This window comes from Varroa jacobsoni, unplaced genomic scaffold (assembly GCF_002532875.2).
Source record: "Varroa jacobsoni isolate VJ856 unplaced genomic scaffold, vjacob_1.0 scaffold_1076, whole genome shotgun sequence".
Taxonomy (NCBI): domain Eukaryota; kingdom Metazoa; phylum Arthropoda; class Arachnida; order Mesostigmata; family Varroidae; genus Varroa; species Varroa jacobsoni.
In genome coordinates this window covers 208,530-224,836 of record NW_019213978.1, presented here as the reverse complement: position 1 = coordinate 224,836, position 16,307 = coordinate 208,530, and the positions used below count along the sequence as shown (strand labels likewise).

The 16,307-nt window shown below is 46.2% G+C and overlaps 1 long non-coding RNA gene across 1 annotated transcript in view; it reads right to left on the bottom strand.

Moving 5' to 3' along the window:
- LOC147752692 (uncharacterized) overlaps positions 1-15,672 on the bottom strand; it is a 21,593-nt gene extending 5,921 nt beyond the window's left edge. The window contains exon 1 of the long non-coding RNA XR_015313399.1: positions 13,986-15,672. This is a non-coding gene — a long non-coding RNA (uncharacterized LOC147752692). The remainder of the gene's footprint in view (positions 1-13,985) is intronic.
- Between the last annotated feature and the right edge of the window lie 635 nt (positions 15,673-16,307).

Sequence of the window (16,307 nt, the reverse complement as noted above, 5' to 3'; positions counted from 1 at the left end):
GTGTGTAACAGAGGAACAGACCTATGAGGCAAAAGACTTACAGTATAATGGAAAGATTTCATCAGACTGCATGAAGCTTCGCTTAATACGTACACTTACATGTAGAAGTTCTGCTTTGCAACGCAGTCGCACAATATCGTCGTATAGTTTTCTCTATGCAGGAAGTGAAAATGTACACTTAGAATTATACAATTGCACTAAATTTAAGTGCAGATTTAAATATTTACCATAAAGATAAATGTTGATTATTAAAAACCCGATGGAAAGTGCAATTTATTGAAATCAATCTAAGTACGCATAACCAGTGGAATATTGACGACAAAACAGATATCTTTTTAATACATAATTATATATTATGTAGATTAATAAATTCAGTCGTATTATTTATACACCGCAAAATATCCTGCAGCACCATGAGGCTTGCTTATATATAAACGGCATGACAGATCTCGCTACTAGCTATTAAAATACGACTCTTTTTATTTTTTCGTTATAACGTGTCATTATTGTATGTTTTATTCTAATTAATAGCATATCTTCTAAACAGTTGCTTAATGCTCTCTGAAATAAAGGTGAGACACTGGTTACTCTCTCCTGTAGTTTAGTATCGGATGGATTCTTTTACGTTCAGTTTGCACATTATAGAAATAGCTACAGTTCCTTCACAGTCTAAAACCAACTTACGTTTTTTTAAAGGATCGAAAAAAGGAACAAAAAAACTATAGTTGACCTATGTGGAAATTCCAAATTGTTTTACTCAAAATTTCTTATTGCATCCGCTTTGTTACTATTTAAACGTTGATTCTTATTATATTAATATAGTATTTAATGAAATTCGGTCTCTGCAAGTAAATGTATACATGCGAACCAAAACTCTCAGCGGTAATTTCTACTGTTCCCTAGAAAACAATTAAAAAAAGTCTGTCTTCCTTACGCTGACAGAGACAAACCTAAAAGAGCCCTAATCCACAATTAACTAGCCACCTGGAAATATACATTAATAAACTTCACAAAAAATTGCTAATACACCTATTCTTTGTGCCTACAGTAATTCTACAAGGCAGAAAAAAACTACCTATATCTAGAAATTATAGCAGTGGGCGGAAACATAAACGTAGTCTATGTACTTCAGGTGGGCAATATAAAGGTTCCGACCCTTCGGCTCGGGTTTGGTAAATTCAGTCTATCATTAAGTGGAGATCGTCGAGTTCATTTGAGAGCCGACACCACTTGTTGGTATTTAACGTCTTCTAAAGATAATTATCAAGATCTGTTTCTCTTCCTGTGAATTTACCTATACGTTCTCAGATATGTCAAACAGCAGCTCTTTCTAGTAATTTTGAACAAACGAATGGCCCTATAGCATTTCTCGGCAAAGCGCCCGCTGCTAGAGATTGCATGCATTCATTATACTCGCGCTGACTCCGCCTAATTGTTTGGTAAAATTTAATGTTTTTTTTTTTAATTTAATTTAATGCTTAATTAACCACTTTAGGCATTAAGGTTCTCCAGAGGACACCAAAAGTCTCTCTAGCCATTTATTTATTTTGGATCTTAATGAATACTTTCGATGAGTAGGCCTTTAACGTAAACGCATGTACATTTTTCGCTGCTGGATTGTTAACTAGAGCCATAGGAGCTTCGCGACAGACCACTTACTCAACGGGTGGTCGAAATAGCGCTCTCATTTTCAGATGTTTATTAACCGAATATAGAGCTTTTCATTGTACTCCTTTTTACTCGTATATTATTTATATACGCAGTTCGATGTCATACTGTTTTTAAATGTGTATGTATCAAGATACTATTAATTTATACCGTTGTATGGCGCTGTGGCAGACTGACTGATTGGAGCATTCATAACACAAGCAATATAGACGTACAATAGTTTAATCCAGATATTCTGAGCATTTAATGTGAAAATTTTGCTTGCCGATAATATGTCTAATTTCCGCCTTCATATGGTTGAGTAAAACAATATTTTCCTACTGGGGCTCCCCAAAGGCTACTGCACACCTCTCAACACGAAGCTAAATAACCGAAAGGGTAAGCAAGGATAATATAATGCTTAAACAGTATATTGTTTATGCACTACATTGTAATTTACCACGTGAGTATATGATGTCTGATAATACTCGAATTAAAAACAAAACATTATAAGCCATTGTCGTAGAAGCAAAGTTTATACTATTCTCCGAAGATGCTTACATCTGCAAAGTGTCCCTGTTTTGTGCTGAATCTCAATAAAATTTGTGTGAATTTTACTCTGACCCACAACAAACACATTTGAACTACGCACAAGTCAATACTCAGCTGACCCGAGTTAGAAGCTGCGCTCTGTAGTCAAGCTGAACATATTATTTTACCACGCTGTTATTATTCTCCAGTGGTCAAGAACGCTACTTGGAATCACACAATATGAATTTATATTCGTACAAGCTCTAATTGCTTAGTAAAGTTAATTTTCTAGTAGCCAAAAGTGAAGAACTTTTGGTTAGCTCAGTGAACGAAAACTGCCGTAGTATTCGAAATATTCGTGCCGCGTAGTATTCGAAATGGCGTAAATGATAGGGTCAAGTCTAATTCGTACTGACTGTTGTCATCACAACGCACAGTCTAACACAAATGCGGACGCACTCAGGTACTTAGAAGCGCGCACACAAATCGACCCACACCTGGCCATATCCGTCCGTTCGACCGTACCATATTACGGGGCCCATTTATCCGTCGATCTGTCACTGTCGGCGTTCTGTGCGTGTCAGGTCGACAAGCACAGTCAAGTCACGAACAGTCAGTCATCGGCAATCCAAAAGGTTTGGTGGATGCAAGTTAACGCCGTTATTGACGACAAAGACTGAACTGCAGCGGTAGAAAGTCAAGATCAACAAATGCCGAGATTCGACTTCGTCGCTACTGCTGTTGTTTCTGCTGTCGCTAACTCCGACCCTGACGCTCATCGACGAATGAGCTAAGCGATGGAGTAGTCGCCAGCCCGCGCTATATCTGAAGGTCGGAACGTCACTCTGGGCAACTTGATATGGTTCGATTTATCATAGTCTTCAATAAAGGAGCAGGAAAATTAGTTTCATTCTGCGCAAACTCGGCGCCAGGGGACTTATACTGAGTGAAGAATCATAGCAACGTTTGTGTTACACTTATGTGTTGATATGGCTAGTTTTAATACTGCTGTGCTGAGGCTGCTGCTGTTGTTACATAGAGCTGTTGTCGAGGCGCAGGATCGTCAGCCCACACATACACAACTATAGGCACGGTCTCAACACGACCAGGGGGTTCGTTACTGTACACATTCAGCTCAAACAAATAGTAGGCATTAGGTACATGATGGCGTCACCGCGTCGCAGCTCAACAACAGATGAAGCAGCCGCAGTTCAAGATCACTTTTCATGATGACGTCGCTACTAGAGCAGGAGGCAGCAGCAACTACATCGATGGAGAAGAGAAAAAAAACCTCTTTGCCGGCCACTTCGTCCACTGCAGAAATTCTACTATTGGCGTCAAATAAAGGTAAACTCCAGCATTCCACTACCGAAATAGCCACCGGTCCCGCCGTGCTATATAGTCACTATAATCATGAATAGGATAGAGTCTATATTGTGGTCATTGTATCACGACCACCTTGCCGTCGACTACGATCACGAACCGCAATGATCATGATAAGTGAGTGCTCACGAGTGCAATAGCTGAACGCATTCGCGATTCGATGCTTTACGAATGGTATTCGTACCAGCAGTTGGAGCAGTGAGTGAAAGAGTTAAGTGCTCCAATGCTTTGGAAGGCTGACATGACAGCAGCGGCAAGTATGGCGTTCTGGTAGTTTCCGTTAAGAGCGCGAAATACCGCACGCTGCAAAGCGTTGAAATGGCGCCGATATGACGCGCCGATGCCAAAAACGATCTTACCATTGTGACGGTCGGTGTTGCTGGGGGTATTGCACAATCATCAACGGTGGCAACAGCCGCAAATAATGCCACCGACAATGGCGACTTGTAGTAATGGCCAATGCTTCGGCAGAACAGCAAACAACGGTTAAAGTTGAAGCTGCTCCTTAGCTGCTGCCGATGGCAAAAAAGGCCCAGCGAACGGCTGTGCCAGCAAATCCTGATGGAGTCTGTCACCGTTGCTAGCGTCGCGTCGAGTCATCATCAAGTAAAAGAAAGCTCGCTACCAGGAAAAGACGCTACTCCAGCACTATTTTGCCGGCGTCACCATCATCCTCATCAACGGCAGTTCACACGGTGGCAGCAATATTAGGGGAGGACGTCTACAAGACGAATTCACACACAAAAATAGGTTGTAGACTATTGCAGTATCTCTGCAGCAGCAGCAGCATTCACCTGAGATTGAAGTTGGCAAAAGGCTCTCTTCAGTCTGCTAGCCCCAATGGCTTGTAGATACGGCGGAATCGTCTGTGTAATACATTGCTGTGTGTTATGCTGTGGATGCGTAGCCAGCGACTATCCTGCTGTAGCAGCACTGAGAAGAAAATCGAGGAGAGGAGGTCGCGGCAGAATCGCTTCTAACGCTGCAGCCACCGAAGCCAGCAAAGCCTGTAATAAACGAACCAATGACTACACACAGTTCCGCACTACTATTAGTATTCCCAAGAAGAGACAGCGGCAGCATGTCGACGGCTTTATTATACGTACGACGTCGACGCATTGCTGCTGCCCATCGGCCAGCACAAAGCGACGGACGACGAGAACCCAGAACTCTCGGAACGACAGCGACGCTGACGATACTGGCCAAGAGCCTCGGCGCTCCAGTGCTTCCCAGAAGAGCTGCTGGCGCTGCCGCTTTTGCTGCTAGTGATAGCTAAAGCAAATCGGAGCACGGCAGTTGTGTCTCATTGTGACATGTGGAAAGCGGGACCGATTTTGATGCGGTTGCTGTTGTAACCACGGTTGGCTCGAATGCTGCTTGTATAATGACTGCTGCCGTTGTCGTCGGCGTGTGCGCCATCGCCACCGTTCTCCTCTAGTAGGGTACAACTAAATATGCACGCGACGGCGAGTGGAGGAACGAACGCTGAAAAGCACGGAGCGACCCTTCTCGGCAATAGAAACAGCAACCGTCACCGCCGCCTTTTTTTGGCTTCGTCCGACAACGTCGCCTCCCGAAATAAAACGAAGCCACTAACCGCCGTACAAGTTTTTCCGCCGGTCGCTGGTTTCTTGCTTCCTTCTGCTCCTGATATGACCGCTGGAATTACTGCTGCTGGATCCGCTGCAGCCGTCGCCACCGCGGCTGCTCTAGCCGGCGCGAGAAAACAACGAGACACTGTTCTGTAGGCGATGCCAATGTTAGGACTGGTGCAAACGGGTAAGGACGAAGGGGCAGAGCCGGTTAAGCGACAATGAACGAAACTGAACAAACAAAATTTAGACGAGAAGGCAAAGAAAAAAGGTGGAAGAAGAAAGTCCACGAAGATGAAAGCACGCCAAAAATAAAAGGATGAATAGAACACTCACAATCACAATGGCCGACTATCCTGGCGGCCCTTGAAGAGCCCAGCAGCAGCAGCAACAGACGCTGTGGCAGTCACGGCGCCAACGACCGTTGAACCGCCAAGAGCAGAGATTGTCTATCAGCAAACGCACGAACAACGGTGTCCGGACGAGTTCACTTTAAAACGGCAGAAATCGAGCTTTTTTGTGACGCGAGATACGTTATTGAGCTGAATTATCGGTCAGTTGTGTAATGCTAATAATTGTAGAATCAGTTGAGCTAGTGCTCGTGAAAAAATAATCGATAAGTTTTTCGATGCATTAAACAGGGCTGTTTATGAATATAGATTATATATACATATATAATATATATATATATATATATATATATAGTGGTAGATAAACAAGAATACGTATGTTATTTTTCCGGAGCCTAAACTGTTGAGTTGCTTGCAGTTACCAGTAACGTTCACAGATGCGTTGTCGTCGTTCACGGCAATACCCCGTGGATGAGTGTAAATCTAGTCATTGTACTCAAATGTTAAATGCACTAGGCATACACTCATCAACTGGGCTGCTTTTTTCCTGTTACGTTTGCTTTTACTGTCGCACTGAGCGTTTATTAGCTCAGAGCAAGACGAATGTCTTTCTCGATCTTCGTAGCTTTTTTTCAGGTCTTCGTAATCTTCATTTTATTATTACTTTCACCAGCACCTTGTTCGCACGTAGCTGTTGTTATTGTATCCATTGTTTGTGTCGATAGTTTCCTGAATCATCGTTGCTATACGGCTCGCAGTGCCAATGAGGCTCGATCCCAGGCTCAGCACGACGTCCTAATCGCAGCAGTCAGTATTAACAACGAGAACAATCGACCCATAGTCCACGATCGCACGCGCGTTACATCTATCTGCATGTCTACGTTCGCACATAGTCCAATCTTCCGGAAGCAAACAGGCACCGGGAAAGCAATTAGCACCACGATATAAAACAGGCTAACACCAGTACCAATATCACCAAGAGCCATATCAACAAAAGGACTAAGAGAATTTCGGCAACAGACGACAAGGACGCCGACCATTATAGAACTAAGACGACAAAACGACTCAACAGCAACAGGTTGCAGGAAGTTGTAGTAGATTTCCAACCCCATCGGCCTCATCCCATCTGTTTGTCCCAGGCCTTTACTAAGCAGTAGCAACTCATGACCGAATCAATAAGGCAGCTGGGGAACCGGGGAGAGGTACATTCAACGAAGCGAAGCCAGCACGAACCGATGGATACCAGCAGCGCCAGTCAAACGGGGCCTGGCCGGTCTTGGACCATTTTGGCCCAGTCAACTCGCCGACCTACCAACTGGCAACCACTATGCACCAAGCATCAACTATCATTGCTACCGTCACTCCACTACTATTTCTGTTTCTGCTGCTGCCGCTAGCGCTCACTCTTATACCGAATATAGAAACAACAAACGGCGCGGTAACGCTGTCATGTGACCGGCATCAACGGTCCAGGTAACGAACAAAGACCCACTAGTGACCGCCCGCCCGTCCGTCCGTCCGTCCGTCCGTCCGTCTGTCCGTCTGCCCATCTGTCTGTCTGTTGTGGCCTGCTGTGCACTCTTATGTCAAACCAGACATAAGATAGATAGACCAATCTGCCAGTTTGGGATATGCAACATCAACAGCAGTAGTCTTCGGGACCAGCAAGTGTCACAGCGGAACGACAGTAGTCGGCAGCGAGCCCAGTTGCGACATTAGCATAGCTGCTAGCATAGAATGCACTTCTCGATACCGACTTCATAATACAGGAGATAAATAACATGCGGGGAGGGGACAAATAGGCAGACATGCGAACCCAGGCAGGCAAGCAAACCTCAATGCACACACACCAACAGGCAAAAAAGGATCGAACCATTCCATGTCCGTTCGGAGAACAACAGCCAGCACTGTAATGAAGTTAGAAAAGAACAGGGCGAATTTTAATTAAAAAAAGAATTCCGACCTAATTGGCAAACTATAGATAAAAAAGCAAATATATAAAGGGAACACAACTATGCAGATCTGATTTTTTGACTAGAACTACGTATAGGTATTGGAGTGGATTGTTCGGTGGGTATCTTGGTTCGGTAACTGGCTGGCTTTCGTCGCCGGAGCACCTGCTCTACATTTATCGATACGAAACGAATGGAGATGGCTACAGTGATACGATGCGTCTTACAGCGTACTTCGTAAATATTAAAACTTCCAATATTTACACACAAGCCACATGAGCACAGGTTTGGCATGCACATTTTCGCAATAACAGTCGACTTTTTTAACGATCAAGCAGAATTGGACCGAATCGGCCTCAAGCGTAAGCGTTTACTAAAGACGGACACAAAAACGTAAGCTCGATCGTATCACAAACGCTTTCTGATTATCGTGTGTGGAAATACTTTGAAGGTACAGCGCTTATTCGTTGGATTAGTTGGCATGTGAGTTGGCAGGGCGGATCGAAATCACGTCGTTCGGGATGCTTTGTACCCGCACAGCGTTGGGAATAATAACTTACCTCAGCTGAGTTGATGGGGAAATCCGATCACTAGCAGCTGCTCACAGAGTGAAGTGTATCTCGACACATTGATGATAAAAGAGAGCGCGCAGAGAATGGCTCTCTGTAGATGAGTGTTGATCTAGTCATGACCTGAATGACACATTCACCAAACCGACACTCATCGAACGAGAAACCACTATTTCGAGAGCTGCTGACGCATTATCGACGTTCGGCAACCAGGTCTTCTTCCACAATAACGAATAGTGGGCAGCCGGGAGTTACGTTAGCGTGTCCCCGGAGCATCCGGCGACCTAAAACTGGTGCGCCCCGAAATCTGGGCTAGAATCGTTTGATTAGGAATCCATAGACCTGCTTCTGCGGGAGTTTTTTTTTTTCTTAGATCCGTTGACAAACAAAGGCACGATCCACAACATCAGAGCCTTATAATTAGCTACACATTGCACCCTATAAGTAATTCCGCGATATCTTGGTTACTCAATCCTGTTTACAAAAAAATGTAAGCGGGAGATTGCGACTGCACTTTGTCACCATAGCACGTTCCTACTCACCACTGATACACACCACTTATTGCGGGACACAGTGTTCCAACAACAATCAGCGAACATCCAGTTATGTGATGTATACCTATGTATAATAAAACGATTATATGGCAGCAGTGTTGTTTGTCGTTACGCCTGAACAATTACACAGATGTGAAACCACATCTTGACATTAGGCCGACCAAAACTGGCGCTAACAACACAGGGCCGAGACGAACGAACGAACGAACGTTACAGAAGCAGCAGCGACTACAGTAAGAGCGGTACCCTAACTGGGCAATAACGGCAACAACAAAAAAGAAACAAAACATTTAGGCCACAAGCACAATTAACAAGAACGCGCTGTCCCTGTCGCGAATGATACGCTGGGATCCTCAGTGTATGTTGTCGCATTCTCCGGGGGAAACTGTTGTTTCAAACAACAGGTCGCAAGACGCATGCTACCCTCCGCAACCAGAAAAGCTAGTTGCGCTTTAGGGAGGGGCTGACCGGGGCAGCGAGCTGGTTTTCGCTACATCGGGCTACGGCTGACGAACATTGCTTCTGCTTGACGAGCGGTGGAGGCGGCGAGGTGGGAAGTTAAAGCCAAGCTTCGCTGTTTGTCCATCTTTTTTTGAAAGTTGACACAACACAGGAACCAACAACAGGAACGGCGCCACTAGCACCAGCAGCAGTTGAAACAGCCCTCTTTGCCGTACATCACCACAGCCGGCGTGGTCATCGCCACCATGAGTTCTAACAAGCGGACCGACGAAGCAAACGACTTGCTGCCGTTCAAAGCAAAGTGGAGGAGCCTTCGTCCGTTTGGCTCCGCTCAGAAGCAGGTCGCTCCTGTACGTGTGTGAGCCGATGCGTCGATGCCCTGCTTGTGCGTGTGTGTTTCTGTATGTGTGCGTCTGCATCGAGTCAGTCCCTCTTCGGCCAATTTCTACACTTCTGGCGACGACACGGCCATGACATCGCAGAAGTTCGCCGGCTAGCGAAAGAACGAGCGAGCCAGGTAGGCCGACAGCCGCTATCAAATGACTGGCGAAGCTGCAAGCTGCTGTTTCGCCAGTGAAGCAGCCAGAACATAAGAAGAAAGGGACTTACAATAACAACAACAACAGCAACAACAACAAGCACTCACTCACGGGCACACCATCATGGGCGGCATCAGCACCAGCAGCAGCGTGCTAGCCATATCTGCTGTAGCAGATCCAACCCGAACAGGTCCGATTGCCACTGGCCGCACTTCATGATGATGTCGCTGAAATCGCCGAAGTTTCAGCGCCGCCAGCGTAGTTGAAGCCGCAACCAGCAGCTCCGGCGTGGTGATTGCGGCAGCAACTCGTGCCTACTACTGACTGCCGTGCCGTTCATAGACAATGACCCGTGAATATAACACGCAGTCACAGCCACAAATATACACAGCCGTTCACACACACACACATTCAGACACGAAACAAAGCACAGAAGAGAAGAACAGCACTCTCACGGCCCACTGTTACACATACATACGCGCAACACACGTACAACATAGACGAGAACACAAACCGTAACAGGCTACGAACAACGAGCAACGAACGATGACAGACAATGCGTCGCCAATGGCGTGCGCTCGACCGTCCACCCCCTGAACTGAATCACACGAAGAGATGCAGTGGCACAATACGCTGCACGGGTCAGTCACTACCACTCCAGCAAAGCGGGGTCGAGCAGCTCCGACAACGTGCTCTCACTGCCAAATGAAAACTGGTGCTTCACCTTTGACTACAGCTTTTGTTGCCGGTAGAGACACAGCAGATGTGTCTGCTGCAGCAACTGCATCAGAAGCAGGAACATCACAACGAATCGTACTATGAGAGAGGCAACGACGACACATCAGGGGCGAAGAACAACTAAAGAGAGATGAAGTAGCAGCTGGGGAGCGTGCAGTGGCCGAAAGTTACTGATAGAAACAGACAACACATGACAGCATATATTTATATATATACACGATAAAACACTCGCACATTAAGCGCATAAGTGTAGAGGGTCACCGTGAGTAATAGTTGTGCTAGTTGGGGTCAAGCTTTCAGTGGATTACGGCAACGAAAAGAAGTAAGTTAAATAGCAGTAGACAAAGAAGTGCTTTCTGTTAAGTAGCAGGTCTTGAGGACAATGCACTTGCTGACGCCAACCGAAAGTTGGGACGTAGTCGCGCGAGCACAGACAAGACGAATTGTCGACCTGTTCATGTCCATATCTATCAGCTAACGTCGTCTTGAACAGGGCTTCATTCGTAAAGTTGCCATTGGTCCTTCAATGATGATGGCGTGCTGGCTTGCTTCCATCATACGGACGATTTGACAGCGAAGCTAAAATGGAGAGTTAGTTTCTGTCGGAAGAGAAAAAATGCTAGATGAAATAAGAAACATTGCGGAAATCTGTGCACAACGCTGCCCCAGCCTCATGCAATGAATCGCTAGTCTTCCGTTTCGTCCAAGCGCAAATGGCCGCTTACTTTACACGAAGCAGTGAGCTGCCAAATATTAGTGCTACCTAATTTTTCACTCTTTGTTCTCTGCTTGAAGTTGAAAAGCTGGGACGCATTGGTCTTTCTTTAGTTTTCCGCAGCAGGTGCAACAGGTATCCCTGTTACTTTTCGTTAAAGCAACTGCTTTTGATTTTGCATTTCTGTACTTCTTAGACGACAATGTAGAATTTTTTGTTCTAGACATCTTTAGCCACTGCCGCCACCGTCGCCCGCCCGCGTGCCTGCCCTCGACTACCAGCCGTTGCAGATGTGCTGCTATCGGCAGAGATGCTGCGTAGACGACGTCATGTTTCTACCTCGCCTGCCTCCATGTTTTACTGGCCGTTGTCCACTTATTAATTGCCGTCACTGCCGCCGCCTGCTACGCGATGTATTGCGGCAACGTGTAATGTATTTACCTATCTGTTTTTCTGTTTGTCTGTCGCTCTGTCTACACAGCCATTAGCTCTATCAGTCCATCTTGTAGGAATTACACCTATAACAGCGACAGTGATCATCACCAGAGGAGTACGCCGTATATGAGGAATGATAGATCGACAATGCAAGAAGCTGCGATGGTTGACGGTGATGATCGGAAGATCATGAGATCGCGATGCGAGATGGTGGTTTGTTACAGGAGCAGCGGTCAGAGCTGCCAATTTCGCTCCTTTTACTTTTACTGGCGCTGGCAGAGCAGCGTGGCTGGTGATAGATGACAGCTTCAGCCGTGGCATCTCTTCAGCGTTGGAGGACTCGTAACTCGGCTAGGTCGATCTTCATCCTAATCCGAAAGCTGGAATGAGCGCCAGCGGTCTCCGCTGCGAGTCACGAAGAGCTAATTGTAGTATCATCACAGCAACACAATGCTGCTGCGACGTAATAATAACGCTCAGGTAGCAGCATCCACAGTGGTCGCAGCAACGCCAGCGATGGCAGCGCGTCCAGTAATGGTGGAACTGAATCGTCGTGGCCCGCCGGGCCATAGTAAGGCCAGTCAGCCAACGGCCGAAGTAGGCAGCGCACGGGCCAATGGGTGGATGGATAGTCTCCAGTAGCAAACAAAACTCTGGACCAACACCGCGATTACCAACCACAGCCGTCGTATTAACAGCAACAGAAGCAGCAGTAGCGAGCACGAGCGCAGACGAGCAACACGCACTCGCATGGACGGGTGATGGCGGCGGCAGCAGCGCCAGCGGGAGTATCGACAGAGATGGCCGAACGGCCAGCGTCCGTCCAGCGCTGGACGCCAAGGCGGGGCTTTGCTGCCGTCGACCCCACGCCAAGGAACGAGCGCCCGACAAGCAGTCACCGAGCGAACAGCAGCGACCAGGCTCCAACATCAACTGCGGGCGGTTGTTTTTGCTGGGGCGGCGGCCCTATCCGCCACTATCACCACTAGACCTACACTAACAGCCATGGGATTGTAGAGCAACAGCTTTTCGTTATGGATGGTTGGCACCACGATGCTATATATACGTATATGCACGTACACGACTTGTACGACTATTATGAACTAACAAAAGGGTGCTTAACAAAACTATAAGACACTAGACCAGTTACTAGCTAACGTGCCTACGGACATATATAGAAATAAGGAAGCGGCTGACAGAGCTCGCAAAATCTTGCTCAAACCAACGGTAAACAGGCAACAAGAAACGAATTAGACCGCTACCGTCGGATGATTTTCATATCCGTCGAGATCAACGTGCCTCTGCTGAACCGATGGCCTCGGCAGCATCAGTGAAACAGTCATTGTTTGCTTTTTGCGTTCGTTGATTGTTGCCATTGACGCTTCTGATCGTTGTGCTGTTGCTGGTGCTGGTGCTTACACAACGACAGCAGCTGCTGCGGCAGCAGAAGCTACTGCCATTCGCCAGATATGGGCTAGCCAGCACACATCGATCGAAGGCGTTCCTCTTCTGCGAAAAACGGTGCAAGCGGCGAGAAATCAGAAATGACGACGGTAAACGACAGAAACAGAGGTTCACGTTCAAACTTGCTGTGTAAATTGAAGCTGTTTGGCCATTGGTGTTCGGGCGGTCAATAGAATGGCGCGGAGTGCAAGCGTCGATTCTTTAATGGGCAGCTCAAGTACGATCGACGATGTCTTGCGACACAATTGCCAATCGACAAAAAGCGACACCAACTGGCGAAAGAAGGTTGCCAGCCATTGGACGAGCCGTATCGCCATTGGTAATAGCAGCAACAGCAGCGGCGGCACCAACGACCAAAGAAAAAAGAACAACATTACGGTATTGTCGTCCTATCCACTCTAGGAAAATCGGGTTGGCTTACGCCGGACTGTTCCGGGTCGAATCCGATGCGCCACGAAACTTCGAAATATAACACAAAGCGTTTTCTTAAAGTAAGCTAGTTTTTTTTTTCTGGCTAAAATGTTTTCTGGGTGGACGAAATCGTGTTAAAACTCTCCTGCTATTTGAAAGGGGCGATGACGACTCAAACGTGATCGACAGCTAAAAAGCTGCAACTGCGGCAGCCTCACAAATGTCCAAGATAGTAAGACGCGTACGTTTAGGTACTAGGTAAACGACACGGTGACGGCATGATGCAGACGCCACTTACTGAATCGGCCACCACTGGTACATTCACACACAGCGGGATGGCCAAACGATCGTTTAAAATCACGTAAGACAATAGGTGGTGGCTGAGAAGCTGCTTATGTGACCGGCAGGAGAGACAAGCCTTCGTTGTAGCATCATTTCAGAAGAGCAAACGCCAAACAAACCGCCACACCAGCCTTACCGCACAGCAACAGTCGGTTCGTCCCCAACAATTATCTGTCAGTGCTTGACGTTGCGTTGTTTGATTTCTAACACGTAGCGTATATCCGGCCCCGAGCATGGATCGCTAAACAAAACGTGAATCGGACTCAGTTTCATAGTTTGGTTGTTTGAACAAGGCACCTACCTCGAGCGAGAGCACGATCGCTTGGCTTGTTGGTTGTTAGCGAATGAATCCAATAGAAATGCAACAGGTGGATAAGATGTTCTGAAGGCGTTGCACGGTGATGTTGGAATATGCGGATGAGTGTAAAGAACGCTTCTGGATAACTAAGTTTGGTGACACAACATTCCGTATCGACGAACGAGTCAGTACCCTAAAAACGACCGTGTGATCACTGCTTGACGGAAAAAGGTCAGCGTAAGCGCAATGGACTCGACAGGGCTAGCTATCGGACACGGCGAAGAAGCGACTTGACCGGGCTGTTAGCGAAGAGGCCGCTGCCGACACGCGGAGTGGCCCAACGGCGGTGGCGCCGGCGGAGGGATACCCACACGACGGCGCCAGGGTGAGGCGGCACTTCCGAGCTATGAATGAGGTCCGTCAGGACACCGACTTAGCTGGACTTTGCAAGCACAAACGACCGAATTAGGAGGAGTGTAGCACAAGTCGTCTTATCGTATCGACTGGAGAAATACTGAATGATGGGATGGTGAAAATTCAATGATTTACTGCGATGTCTTTGAAAAATAGAAATTATGACCGCAGCGTCATCTATAGGCAGTACCAAAGGCTCAGCAAAGGCGCCATTTTTAAATCGTGCTAGGTGTGATTTGGTGAGGGAAAGTATCTAAAATCGAATCTCACTCGGAAAAACGTGGTGACTGAAAAGGGTTGGTGAATGGGCGCTATACATATGTAAATATGTACTTTCAATATAGAAGAAAAGACAATTTCAGGGCTTCGAGAATTCAAATAGGAAAAGAAAATGACTATAGTTCTCTTTTAATAGACGAACATCGTTTTGTACCAGAAAAAAGGTAAAGTGTACTCAAGAAGGAGGGCTTGTATGTTTCGAAAACAACAGATTTAAAAAGAAGGTATTTATATTATTTTTGGGGATATAAATCTCAGTATGTTCAGCATAAGGACTATCCAATAGCAGAAGTAGAACCTAGAACACCATCCGCGGGTTTCGCCATGTATTTGTTTTGCTATTAAATACATCTTGTTTCATCTGTATTGAAGCGATAATCTTACCTATTGACTTATTTATTGCACACTAAACGAAGTTTTAGAAAGCGGCCAACACAAAACGTCCATATACAGTGGACGTTTTGGGTTGGACAAACCCGCTTTCCAGGGCTTTTTTCAGCCATGAATTGGGCTGTTTTTTCCTCACGGAACATCAATCCTATCCCACGATTACTTTCGGCCGTAACGGAAGAGCCGGCTTTCCTTTAAAGCGGCGGACAACAATACTGGTTAAACTACGTCTATCAGCCCGAGTTACAATATGTCAATATTGTGCTGCGCAACCAACGAAAGGTCGAAAAACAAGCCACCTGAACTGCGCAATCTATCTGCCCTATGATGCTTCAAGGACACTTTATTAAATCAGACCGATAAAAGCATTACAAAAATATAACGGGTCAGATGACGCAGGGTGACTGGGGTAAACTATAGTATAAGATAAACTGGGTGTGAAATGAATTAATCAAATAAGGTAAATCTATAATTCACGAAATGATTGACAAAAAAATCTATCTGCCATACACCTTCAAACCAAGTGGAACGAATGCAATAAAACTTTAAGCGGTACCTGCCTAACGTTGTTTACGATAGACCTCTTTGAGGGTCTTAAAGTCGCCCGACTTACCTCATACTCTTTGTGCAAACAATCGATCGCCTCCCATCCTCATGCCCACCTTGACCTGCCAAACTCTGCAACGGAAGTAGGTTCGTTGTTTATGAATTGCGCCCTAAACTCATTGCCACGCGAAGAGTTCGCGGGCACATCTTCGAGCTACTGGAAAGTATTTACTCTCTTCCACTACGTCAATATTTCTCTAGGTCGTTGTTTCGTCATGACCATTTTTAAGGTTCAGGGCGAATACTTGATGACTCCATTTCGCTCGATGAACCTCTTTTCAACTACGATCAGCTGGACGTTGCCTTAAATAGCATCTGGACCTCCAACCAAGTCAACGTACTTTTTACTAATAAGCAGGACAGTTAAAAAAGATTGCTACACGAACTTTACGTTTTACAATGACCTACGGCAGGCACCTCTGCAACGAGCATTGATGCACATATTAGATCTAGGAATGGTGCAACCCAGTTTTATGCATGTGCTATGTTTAGAAACGCGTCTTCAACTACCGTAGAAGGCCCCACTGCACCCTCTCATCATTATTCTCGATGCGCAAACCCAAAACGTTCGTACCTCACATTGGGCTCAGAAATTCGCGCGTTCTTTTATACAAAACTATATTGCGAATGATCGAC